The sequence below is a fragment of the Pongo pygmaeus genome, chromosome 12, assembly GCF_028885625.2.
Source record: "Pongo pygmaeus isolate AG05252 chromosome 12, NHGRI_mPonPyg2-v2.0_pri, whole genome shotgun sequence".
Classification (NCBI taxonomy): domain Eukaryota; kingdom Metazoa; phylum Chordata; class Mammalia; order Primates; family Hominidae; genus Pongo; species Pongo pygmaeus.
The window spans coordinates 59842187-59853773 of NC_072385.2; positions in this window are offsets into that span (position 1 = coordinate 59842187).

The following is an 11587-nucleotide window of genomic DNA, read 5'->3' on the forward strand; positions in this document are numbered from 1 at the left end:
TTTGAGCCAAGGCTGGAGCTGGAGAAGCTGGGATGTGGGAAGTAGCATCCTGAGGTGACATAGGGCAATGGTGCCCTGGGCCTGGTCTCTGAAACCATTCAGTTCTCCTAGGCCTGTGGGCCTGTGATAGAAGGGGCCTTCTGAAATGCCTCTGAGGCCTTTTCCCACCGTCTTGAATATTAGCACCTGGCTCCCTTTTAGACATGCTAATGTCTCCAACAAGTAGTTGCTCAGCAGGCTGCTTGGATTCCTCCTTGTCTACCACATGGCCAGGCTGCAAGTTTTCTAAATATTTACACCCTCTTTCCATTTTAATTATAAGTTCTGTTAAAAGAAATACATTAGACAAATTAAATTTAATAGAGTTTAACTGAGCAAGAAAAATAAATATTTTGCAAGTCGGGCAGCCCTCAGAATCACAGCAGCTTCAGACCAACACCAGGGATGCTGTGTTGTCAAAGCAAATTTGTGGACAGAAAAAGGAAAGTGACATACAGAAAATGGAAGTGAGGTACAGAAACAGCCAGACTGATTACAGCTTGGTGGTTGCCTTATCTGAGCATGATTCCAACAGTCAGCTGCCTGTGAGTGGTTGAAGTATGGCCAATGGGATTGGCTGAGACTCAGCTATTGCTAAAGAAGCATCCTCCTAAGTTAGGTTTTCGGTCTGCTTACCTACTAGTTACACTACGGTTCACCCTTACAAGTATGGGAATATGAAGGCTTCCTCAGGCCAGATTTGAATTTCAATTATCAACTCCCCTCTTTTTGTCAGACTCTCAATTTAGACAGATTGACTAAAACTTTAGGCATTGATGTCACTCTCTCACTATTGTAAAAATTGGCTCAGTATGGAATTCACAAATTTTTTTAGTCTCAGTATGGAGTTCACAAGTCTTTATTGGTGTCACTATGAAGTTTACAAGTCACAGCTTCACACTAGGTGAATGATTCTTTAAATTCTTGCTGACCTAGTCGAAGTTAGACCATTCAATTCTCAATGTATGGCTGCATACAAAACATTTAAGACTTGAGAGGATGGAGCACACCAGGGAACTATTATTATGACTATCAAGAGAATAATATCAAAATACCAACGTGCACTCCTTAACAAGAGTTCTTATGAAATAAATGAAACCAACTTAAACAAGTCAAAGTTCAGGCAACATAGGCAGTTCAACAATATTAAACTTTAATTGGTCATAGTTCTTGTTTGAAATGTGATAGCAATTAAGGACCATAGTTCACTGTAAAGTGGCCTGATTTAAAGACGTAGCCATTTTCATTGTTGCTCTGGTAACACAAGCCATACTAACCTGGACACATACTAGAAGAAATATAAAGACTAGAAAACTCTGGGAAACCCAAGCTTGCCATCCACCATTTAGGATGTCTACAAACCAGCTGTTAGTTGCTGCTGTAAACATACCATGTTTTCCTCTTGAGAGACTTCTTTTCTGTATTTGGTGTCAGTGTCTAAGGAAACAGCAGTATCAGCTACCTTTACATTAAGCTTTCTGCAGTAACAAAATCAGGAGAGAGAAAATTGCAGCATTCCATTTTGTTCAACACCAAACATAGGCCCAAGCTTGAGTAAAAAGGAGATATGAAGCTGCGTGATGTTCCATTAACTGTAACACCTACCTTGTTTTGTTTGTTTGTTTGTTTACTTGATACAGGGTCTTGCTCTGTCACCCAGGCTAGAGTGTAGTGGGGTGATCTCAGCTCACTGCAACCTCTGTCTTCTGGGTTCAAGTGATTCTCCTGCCTCAGCCTCCCAAGTAGCTGGGACTACAGGCACGCGCCACCATGCCTGGCTAATATTTTGTACTTAGTAGAAACGGGGTTTCACCATGGTGGGCAGGCTGGTCTCGAACTCCTGACCTCAGGCGACCTACCTGCCTCGGACTCCCAAAGTGCTGGGTTTACAGGCATAAGCCACTGCACCAGGCCACATCTACCTCTTGGAGAGTAGCTTCTACCTGTCTGAAACACTGGGATGTCTGATTGGCTATAAAATCCAAGACCCCAAATATGGATTAGCTTTAGATTCCATACAACTAGTATCCCACTACCACCAAGAGTGAGTCCCCAGGAACCCCACTGTACTCTTTCCTCAGTGGAAACTAGCTTATCTTTGTCTGTTTCAAAGCTAGTGCTAATTTCAGTTATTGACTCTTTTGGCCTCCAATCATAAGAGCTGTTAGGAGAATTTTTAGGAGAAACTATTTGGAAGGCAGGAGTGAGCCAGACCAAACAGCAAGATCTGAGCCAACGAGGAGGCAGAATGAAATACGCAGATTATCCACAGACACAGTATAGGCCCTTGGGAGTTGAAAAACAGGGCCACCTAGTTGCATTTGAGCAGGGGTCAGTTACATTTGTTCATTAATGAATCTGCATAGCTCCTGAACAAAATCCACCGGGAAATTGACCTTTTTGTGCCCCCCTTATAGTATGTTGTAAGGGTGTATAACACATTTAGTAAAAAGAGACCCTGTTGAATTTAATCTGGTGATATTATATAAGCAATTACTTGTACTCACATAGGTAATTCCCATATCTTGAGTTCATGATGCCTAAAAGCACAATATATCTTTTGCAGGCATCACTTGGACTGGTTTTCTATATTTCGGTAATGATCAGGTTATTAATTGAAACAGTTAAGGCAGGGTGTGGTGGCTCAAGCCTGTAATCCCAGAACTTTGGGAGACAGAGGCTGGCGGATCACTTGAAGCAAGGAGGTTCGAGACCAGCCTGGCCAACATAGCAAAATCCTGCCTCTACTAAAAATGCAAAAATCAGCTGGATGCGGTGGTGCATGCCTATAGTCCCAGCTACTTGGGTGGCTGAGGCAGGAGAATCGCTTGAACCTGGGAGGTGGAGGCTGCAGTGCACCAAGATAAGGCCACTGCACTCCAACCTAGGCAACAGAGTGAGACTGTCTCGGAAAAAAAAAAGGAAAAGGAAAAGTGTTGCTTTTAGTGAGTGCAGGAAAGCAAGTAGCAGTGGTGTTCAGAATATCAAGGATAGCTTTCCATCCTTCCCTTGGAATTTTGGGGTGACTCTCATTGGGAACATAGAGAGGCATTGGCATTAGTGGAATTGTTTCCTTATTTTTTTTGGCAATAACAACAAACTGAATAACCCACAAACTCTGGTTCTGTGCTAGAGCATATGCTCAAGCTAAAGCCATCCACTGGTTATCGTCCCATGGATTTTTCTGTAGCGAAAAAGAAAGAATTAGGGCAACAGGAAATGAGGAGAAAAGAAAAAATGTAATGGTTTCATGATGATACAGAAGTCTTGATCTGTGATCTTGGGAAAGCTGTCCACAACTAGAATGCCATCTGCTCTGGAGAGATATTTCCTTGGACAGCTTTACCTTAAAGTCTCCAGCAGGTGTACAGTTCCAGGAGTCTGAAGAGGTCCTTATGAGTTGTGAGGTGTGGACCCAAGTTTCAAGGCCCTGAAGTGTCACTGCAGTGTAGGTGTTGAGAAGAACTCAGCATGGTCCCTTCCAAAGAGTTGTCAAGAGCAGCCTTCCTCTGATGTCATTTCCAGAAGACACAATCTCCAGGTTCTAGACTGTGGAAGGTTTGATTATCCTCAGTTGCTGGATCTTGAAAAGCTTCCTTTATCTGCTGAAAGTACACTTTGGTATAATGGCCTTGCAGTACTTACTCATATCAGAATTTTGGAGACAGAAAGATGCATGAGGTTTTACTACTGGGGCATAGGCCTTCTAGTGACTATTTCATAAGGGGTCCACTTCTGTCTTTTAGTGAGAGTGGATCTGATTGCCATTAAATCCAATGATAGTACCTTTGGCCAAGGCAACCCAACTGACTCAGTTAACTTTGCCAGTTTCAGTTTTAATATGCCATTTGTTCTTTCAACGTTTTCAGAAGACTGAGGGCGATAGGGACAATGGTAGTGCCATTGTGTCCATAACACCTTGTTTAGCTGCTTTATAACTTGCCTAATAAAATGAATTCCCCTATTGCTGGGGATTTTTCCAGGGATGCTTCATAAAGGAAACACATTTTCTAATAATTTCTTAGCTACTGTCACAGCATCAGCTTTCCTACACAGGAAGGCCTCTACCCAACCAGAAAACATGGAAACTATTACAAGAACATACTGAGACCCCCCCACTGAAGGTGGCAACTGAATGAAGTCCATCTATAATTGTTCAAATGGTCCGTGAGGTGGTGAAAATACAATACACCACCTGAATCTTTTGTTTTTCCAGGACTATGGGTTTGACAAGCCAACATTGGTTATAAAATATTCTAACAGGCTGGTTGCAGTGGCTCACGCCTGTAATCCCAGCACTTTGGGAGGCTGAGGCAGATGGATCACAAGGTCAGGAGATCGAGACCATCCTAGCTAACATGATGAAACCCCATCTCTACTAAAAATAAAAAAAATTAGCCAGGCATGGTGGCACACACCTGAAGTCCCAGCTACTCAGGAGGCTGAGGCAGGAGAATCACTTGAACCAGGGAGGCAGACTGTGCAGTGAGCCGAGATCCCGCCACTGCACTCCACTCTGGGTGACAGAGTGAGACTCCATCTCAAAAAAAAAAATATTCTAGCAATTTTGGAACAGTCATCCCACAAGTATTTTTTCACAATTTGGATGAATTTTTCTGTTCCATGATGAGTTGTGGAGTACAGAGCTTTTGATAATGGAAGCTTCAAAGACTCAGGAAAGACCAGGCAGCCATCTAGGCCCTCTGTGAGTCTGCACTTAACATTTAACTTATATCCTTTTAGATACCAGTTTTGTTTTTCCAAATGAGGTGCTTTGCATTGTTTATTAAATAGGTCATTGTAAGGTAGTTGGCTTGGATTAATCTTATGAAGTTCGTTCAGATTGCATATCTTAACAGTTTCAGTACTAGCTGATTTAGCATAAATATCTGCTAAGCATTCCCTTGATATTCAGGTTCAGTTCTGTAGGTATGAGCTTCGATCAATAACAGCAATCTAGGAGTTTATCTAATTGGAGTCCATTTTTGATAGTGGTCCCACTAGAAGTGAGAAAATCTTAGAGTTTCCCTATCATGCCAAAATCATGTACTACTCCTAAAGCGTATCTACTATCTGTCTAAATACTTACTGATTTGTCTTTAGCTATATGACAAGCTTGGGTGAGAGCAAAAATCTTCGAGGGTTAAGCTGACTTATAGAGCTTAGACTAATAGAGCTGACTAATAGAGGAGGGGGTCCCTTCTCTATTAACTCATTTTGGTGGTAACAGCATATCCTAGCTGATATTTTCTTTCTGAGCTTTTGGCATAGGACCCATCAACAAAAGTATTAACTCAGGATTGCCCAATGGACTATCATCAACATAAAGGGCTATTATTTCTGATGCAACACTTATGCAATTGTGGTCTTCACCATCATCAGGCAGCAGTAATAGAGTGGCATGGTTAAGTAAATTGCAGTGTTTTAGAGAGAGATTAGAAGGAGACAGAGTATTTCATAAGATGTTAGTCCACTTACTAAAAAATGCTGGGTTTGGGTGGAATTTAGCATGTGGGACTTCACTATTAAGTTCATTTCCTAAAACCAGATCAGCTGAAGTTTCTTTCATCCTGGTTGCTGCTGCTACTGCTTTTAAATAGTTAGGATATACCTTAGCTACTGGGTCTAATTGCAGGCTATAATATGCAATGGGCCTATGTTTCTCCCCATGTTCCTGGGTAAGAGCTCCTAAATGCCTGATTATTACTTTCATGAGCCAATTAAGTAAACAGTTTACTGCAATTTGGAAGTCCTAAAGGTGGAGGCTGATATAAGGTCAATTTTATTTAGCTAAAAGCCTGCTCATGACTATCATCCCAAGGTAAAGGCTCTGGTACAGCATTTTTTAGGGAGCTCATACAATGATGAGGCTATTAAGGAAAAATTCAGAACCAAGGAATTTTATATCCCATAAGTCTAAGAATATATCCTGCAAGTCGAAGAAAACATCTGCAAGTCCAAGAAAACATCTCAATTATCTTTTGGTTGCAGGCCAAGGAAAATTTTGAAGAGTTTTTAACTTTTTAGGTGAGAGAGAAATCCCTTCCCATCATGTCCCAAATAGTGGACTTTTCCCCTTGAAAACTGAAGTTTTTCTATTGAAGCCTTGTGACCTTGATGTGTGAGTTGCTGTAAAACGTAAACTGAGTCCATTTCAGAGTACTCTTTAGTGGGAGAGCATACAATAAGTCATCTATGTACTGAATGAGAGTAGAATTTTGAGGAAACCATAATGTCATTAAGTCCTGATGCAATGCCTGTGGAAAATACGAAGAGGATTCCGTGAACCCTTGTGGCATCACAGTCTAGAGGTACTGCTGATTTTTCCAAGTGAAGGCAAATAAGCATTGACTCTCTTTATGAACTGGATTGCAAAAAAAGGCTGAGCAGAGATCTAATATTGTGAACCACTTAAGAATCAGCACGTATGTTGGATAATAAAGTATTAGGATTTGGGACTATAGCTACTACAATTTTGTTAACTGCCCATAAACCTTGAATAAATCTTCAACCTCATCCATTTGTTTTTTTTTTTTAGACGAAGTCTCGCTGTCACCCAGGCTGGAGTGCAGTGGCGCGATCTTGGCTCACTGCAGGCTCCGCCCCCCGGGGTTCACGCCATTCTCCTGCCTCAGCCTCCCGAGTAGCTGGGACTACAGGTGCCCACTACTCGCCCGGCTAATTTTTTGTATTTTTAGTAGAGACGGGGTTTCACTGTGTTAGCCAGGATTGTCTCAATCTCCTGACCTCGTGATCTGCCCGCCTCGGCCTCCTAAAGTGCTGGGATTACAGGCGTGAGCCACCGCGCCCGGCCATGTTTTTTTTTTTTTAACCAGTAGGATTGGAGTGTTACAAGTGCTGGTGCATAGAATTATAAGTCCCTTTTTAATTAAATCTTCTACAATTGGTGAGAGCCCTTGAATTGCTTCTGGTTTTAGTGGATATTGAGTAATTTAGGCAAAAGTTTAGAGTGGTCTATTTGGACTTTTATAAGTTCCACACTTTAAATTCTTCCTGTAGCAGTTGAGGAAGAGGCCCGTAAACATTCAGGTATTTTTGGAAGATCAGGCATTACAGGCCTGAGTTTTGATCTTATTAATTTCTGCCCATAGGGAGCATAACAATTCTGGTTCAGGAGAATCAGGAAACTGATTCTTACTCCTTCTATGGAAAATTTTACATCTTCCCCACTTTTTAAATTTTTTTAATTTAAAAAATTTCAATAGTTTTGGGAGTACAGGTGGTTTTTGGTTACATGGACAAGTTCTTTACTGGTGATTTCTGAGATTTTAGTGCACCCATTTCTCAAGCAGTGTACAATGTACCCAATATGTAGTCTTCTATGCCCTTTCAGCTTTGAAAGTAAATCTCCCCCTAGCAAATTTAGTGGAGCACTATCACATAGTAAAAAAGTGTGATTTTCTGAAAAATGCCTCAAAGTCAATTGGACGGGTTCAGATATGGGAACCTCTTGAATTTGATTTGAAACCCCAACCACAGAAATAGCCTTTTTAACTCTGAGGGATCTGCTGGCTTATGAAAGTGTGTTTTATGGTAGTGACAGATAAGGCAGATAAGGTAGCTCCGGTATCCACCAAGACTACACATGAGTCCCCATTTATTGTAACCTCTGTTTCTCCATGTTCTTTTCAGGGTGTTATGAGGAGCAATATACTGGCAAATCCCTCAGAGCCACTTCAACGCTGATTATCTTCAGGAGAGCTACGGTCTCTTGTGCTCCCTCTAGTGGTGAAATAGGCTGGCCTAAAGGGAGGGTAATTGGTGGACTGGTATAAAAGGGCACAATCCCTTTTCCACTGTCCTGGTTGTTTGCAACAAGGCAGACATCTTAGGGTGAAGAATTTCTTGGTCTAATAGCTCTTGGTTGTGATTTAAAAAGAGAATGAGAAGATCCCTTTGGTCTTGGCCCCTGTAACTGTTGTAATTGAAGAGTCATAAGCTTGTTAGCCTTTTGGGTTTTTTCTTGCTCTACAGTCCTCTCAAAATGTTCAGCTAGAGCCACCAATTCAGTCATGGCTGTAACTTCCCATCCCAGTTTATGTTTTCTAATTAAATTTCTAAGTTCAGGATGAAATCCATTTATAAATAGAGTAGTTAATACCATTTCAGTCCCTGCAGGAAATACTCCTTGCTAGTACTTTAAGCCCAGAATGTTTCACAGTATTTCTAAGCAAGTTCTGTAATCTGACACTGGTTCATTCTTTTTTTGGTTTACAAGATTGTATGACGTACCAATCAACTTTTGTGGAAAAATTTTAGCACTTGAATTTAAAAGATTTTCAGCAATCTTTTTCCTTTCTTTTTTTTGAGACGGGGTCTTGCTCTGCTACCCAGGCTGGAGTGCAGTGGCACAGTCATGGCTCACCATAGCCTCAATCTCCCGGGCTCAGGTGAGCCTCCCACTTCAGCCTCATAAGTAGCTGGGTCTACAGGCATGTGCCATTGAGAGGTGATAGCGTGGTGACAGTGTGCTGGCAGCTCTCGCAGTCCTCGCTCGCTCTTGGTGCCTCCTTGGTCTTGGCGCCCATTCTGGCCACGTTTGAGGAGCCCTTCAGCCCGCCGCTGCACTATGGGAGCCCTTCTCCGGGCTGGCCGAGGCCGAAGCCGGCTCCCTCAGCTTGCGGGGAGGTGTGGAGGGAGAGGCACGGGAGGGAACCAGCGCTGCGCGTGGCGCTTGCGGGCCAGCTAGAATTCTGGGTGGGCGTGGGCTTGGTGGGCCCTGCACTTTGAGCTGCTGGCCGGCCCTCCCAGCCCCCAGCAGTGAGGGGCTTAGCACCCAGGCCAGCAGCTGTGGAGGGTGCGCCAGGTCCCCCAGCAGTGGCGGCCCAGCAGCGCTGCACTGTATTTCTGGCCAGGCCTTAGCTGCCTCCCCGCCGGACAGGGCTCGGGACCTGCAGCCCGCCATGCCTGAGTCTCCTCCCCCACACGCCCCCACCGCCTCCTGGGGCCGTGGGCTCCTGTGTGGCCTGAGCCTCCCCGACTAGCACTGCCCCCTGCTCCATGGCGCCTAGTCCCATCTACCGCCCAAGAGCTGAGGAGTGCAGGCACACTGCACGGGACTGGCGGGCAGCTCCACCTGTGGCCCCAATACAAGATCCACTGGGTGAGGCCAGCTGGGCTCCTGAGTCTAGTGGGGACTTGGAGAACCTTTGTGTCTAGCTAAGGGATTGTGAGTGCACCAATGAGCACTGTGTCTAGCTCAAGGTTTGTGAACACACCAATCAGCACCCTGTGTCTAGCTCAGGGTTTGTGGATGCACCAGTTGGCACTCTGTATCTAGCTAATCTGGTGGGGATTTGGAGAATCTTTATGTCTAGCTAAGGGATTATGAATCCACCAATTGGCACTCTGGGTCTATCTCAAGGTTTGTAAATGCACCAGTCAGTGCTCTGTATCTAGCTAAGCTGGTGGGGACTTGGAGAATCTTTATGTTTAGCTAAGGGATTATGAATGCACCAATCAGCACTCTGTATCTAGCTCAAGGTTTGTAAAGGCACCAATAAGCACTCTGTGTCTAGCTCAGGGTTTGTAAATACACCAATCGACACTCTGTATATAGCTAATCTAGTGGGGATGTGGAGAACTTTTGTCTGGCTCAGGGATTGTAAACGCACCAATCAGCACCCTGTCAAAATGGACCAATCAGCTCTCTGTAAAACAGACCAATTGGCTCTCTGTAAAATGGACCAATCAGCAGGATGTGGGTGGGGCCAGATAAGAGAATAAAACCAGGCTGCCTGAGCCAGCAGTGGCAACGCGCTCAGGTCCCCTTCCAAGCTGTGGAAGCTTTGTTCTTTTGTTCTTTGCAATAAATCTTGCTGCTACTCACTCTTTGGGTCTGCACTGCCTTTATGAGCTGTAACACTCACCGTGAAGGTCTGCAGCCTCACTCCTGAGGTGAGACCACGAACCCACCAGAAGGAAAAAACTCCAAACACATCCAAACATCAGAAGGAACAAACTCCAGACACACCACCTTTAAGAACTGTAACACTCACTGTGAGGGTCCATGGCTTCATTCTTGAAGTCAGTGAGACCAAGAAACCACCAATTCTGGACACACCATCATGCACAGCTAAATTTCCGTATTTTTTGTATAGACAGGGTTTTGCCATGTTGCCCAAGCTGGGATTTGCAGCAATATTTCTAGCTCCTGTTGGGCCTTCTCATGAGGAGGTTTTGGAGTGGGGGGCGGCAGGGGCAGGATATTTAATATCTTCCTCAGGTTTGTTCCATTCTGCTGCTGCCCTCCATTTTCAAGCTTCACCAGGCTTCCATATCATATGAATAAACTGTTATATGAGGCTTTGTCAGGGAGTCCTGGATCATAATCTCCTATGAGGATTCTGAACTCCTCAGTCAATTTTTGAGGATTCTCTCTTAGATCAGGGAAGTCTTCTACAATAGCTCTAAGCTCAGTTTTAGACCATGGAGTGAAAGTGGTTACAGCAGGCAGGCCTGGATAATCAGAAGGTCTTCCTTTGTGAGGTGAACATCTAATTCCTCTTTTTTCATCATCTTCAGAGTGAAGGGTTAATTTAGCAAAAAGGTTAGTAGATTCAGAGTACGTAGGTAGAGATGGATAAAGAGAAGAAACAGTTGGGGTTAGTTCAATCAGAGTACAGTTCTGTTTTATCATGTCCTTAGCCCGCTACTTAAGCTGTTCATTTACTTTTGCAAAGAATCTTTTAAGGAGGCAATTTTTCATTCGTTTAGTCTTTTAGAGGCTTCCATGTACCAATGAAAGACTATATCCCACTGTTTTTGTGGGGTTTTTGATCCTCCTTTTTCTAATATGCCTTGCAAATAAACAATTTTATACAAATCAATACTTCCCCATTGTGGCCATCTTTTCTCTAGTAAGGTTAATCTATTTTTCTAAAAATGCACATATTCTGGGCCTGTAATTTTATATATAAAATTACATGGAGTCCCAGAAGGTAGAGTCCCAGAATGTTTGGATTGAGAAAAACCCATTATCAAGAAAAAAAAAAAAAAAAAAAAGTGCCTACCAGAGGTCTGAGGCTCTAACAGAACCCAATCCAGTTAATTATTGATTCAGATTTGATCCTGAACCCAGTCCACTTAAATATTGCTCAAATAAACTTGGAGAGCTCAAATTAGAAAACAAATTAGTGGAGCTCTGAATCCAAAAGAAAACCCATCTACAACCTCCAGTTACAATCAAGAGAGCAGTGAGCACAACTGGCCTGGTCACCTGGTGTTCCTGGAGGTCACCAGAGTTTTACTTCAAATTGCACTTCCAACACCAGATCTGTTAAAAGAAAAACCTTAGACAAACTGAATTTAACAGAATTTAATTGAGAAGAAAAAGAAAAAAGACAATTCGCAAATCAGGCAGTACCTAGAATCACAGCAGATTCAGAGCAACACCAGAGATGCTATGTGGTCGAAAAAAACTTATGAATAGAAAAAGGAAAGTGACATGCAGAAAACTGAAGTGAGGTACAGAAATAGCCAAATTGGTTACAGCATGGTGTTTGCCTTATGTGAACACGGTTTGAAC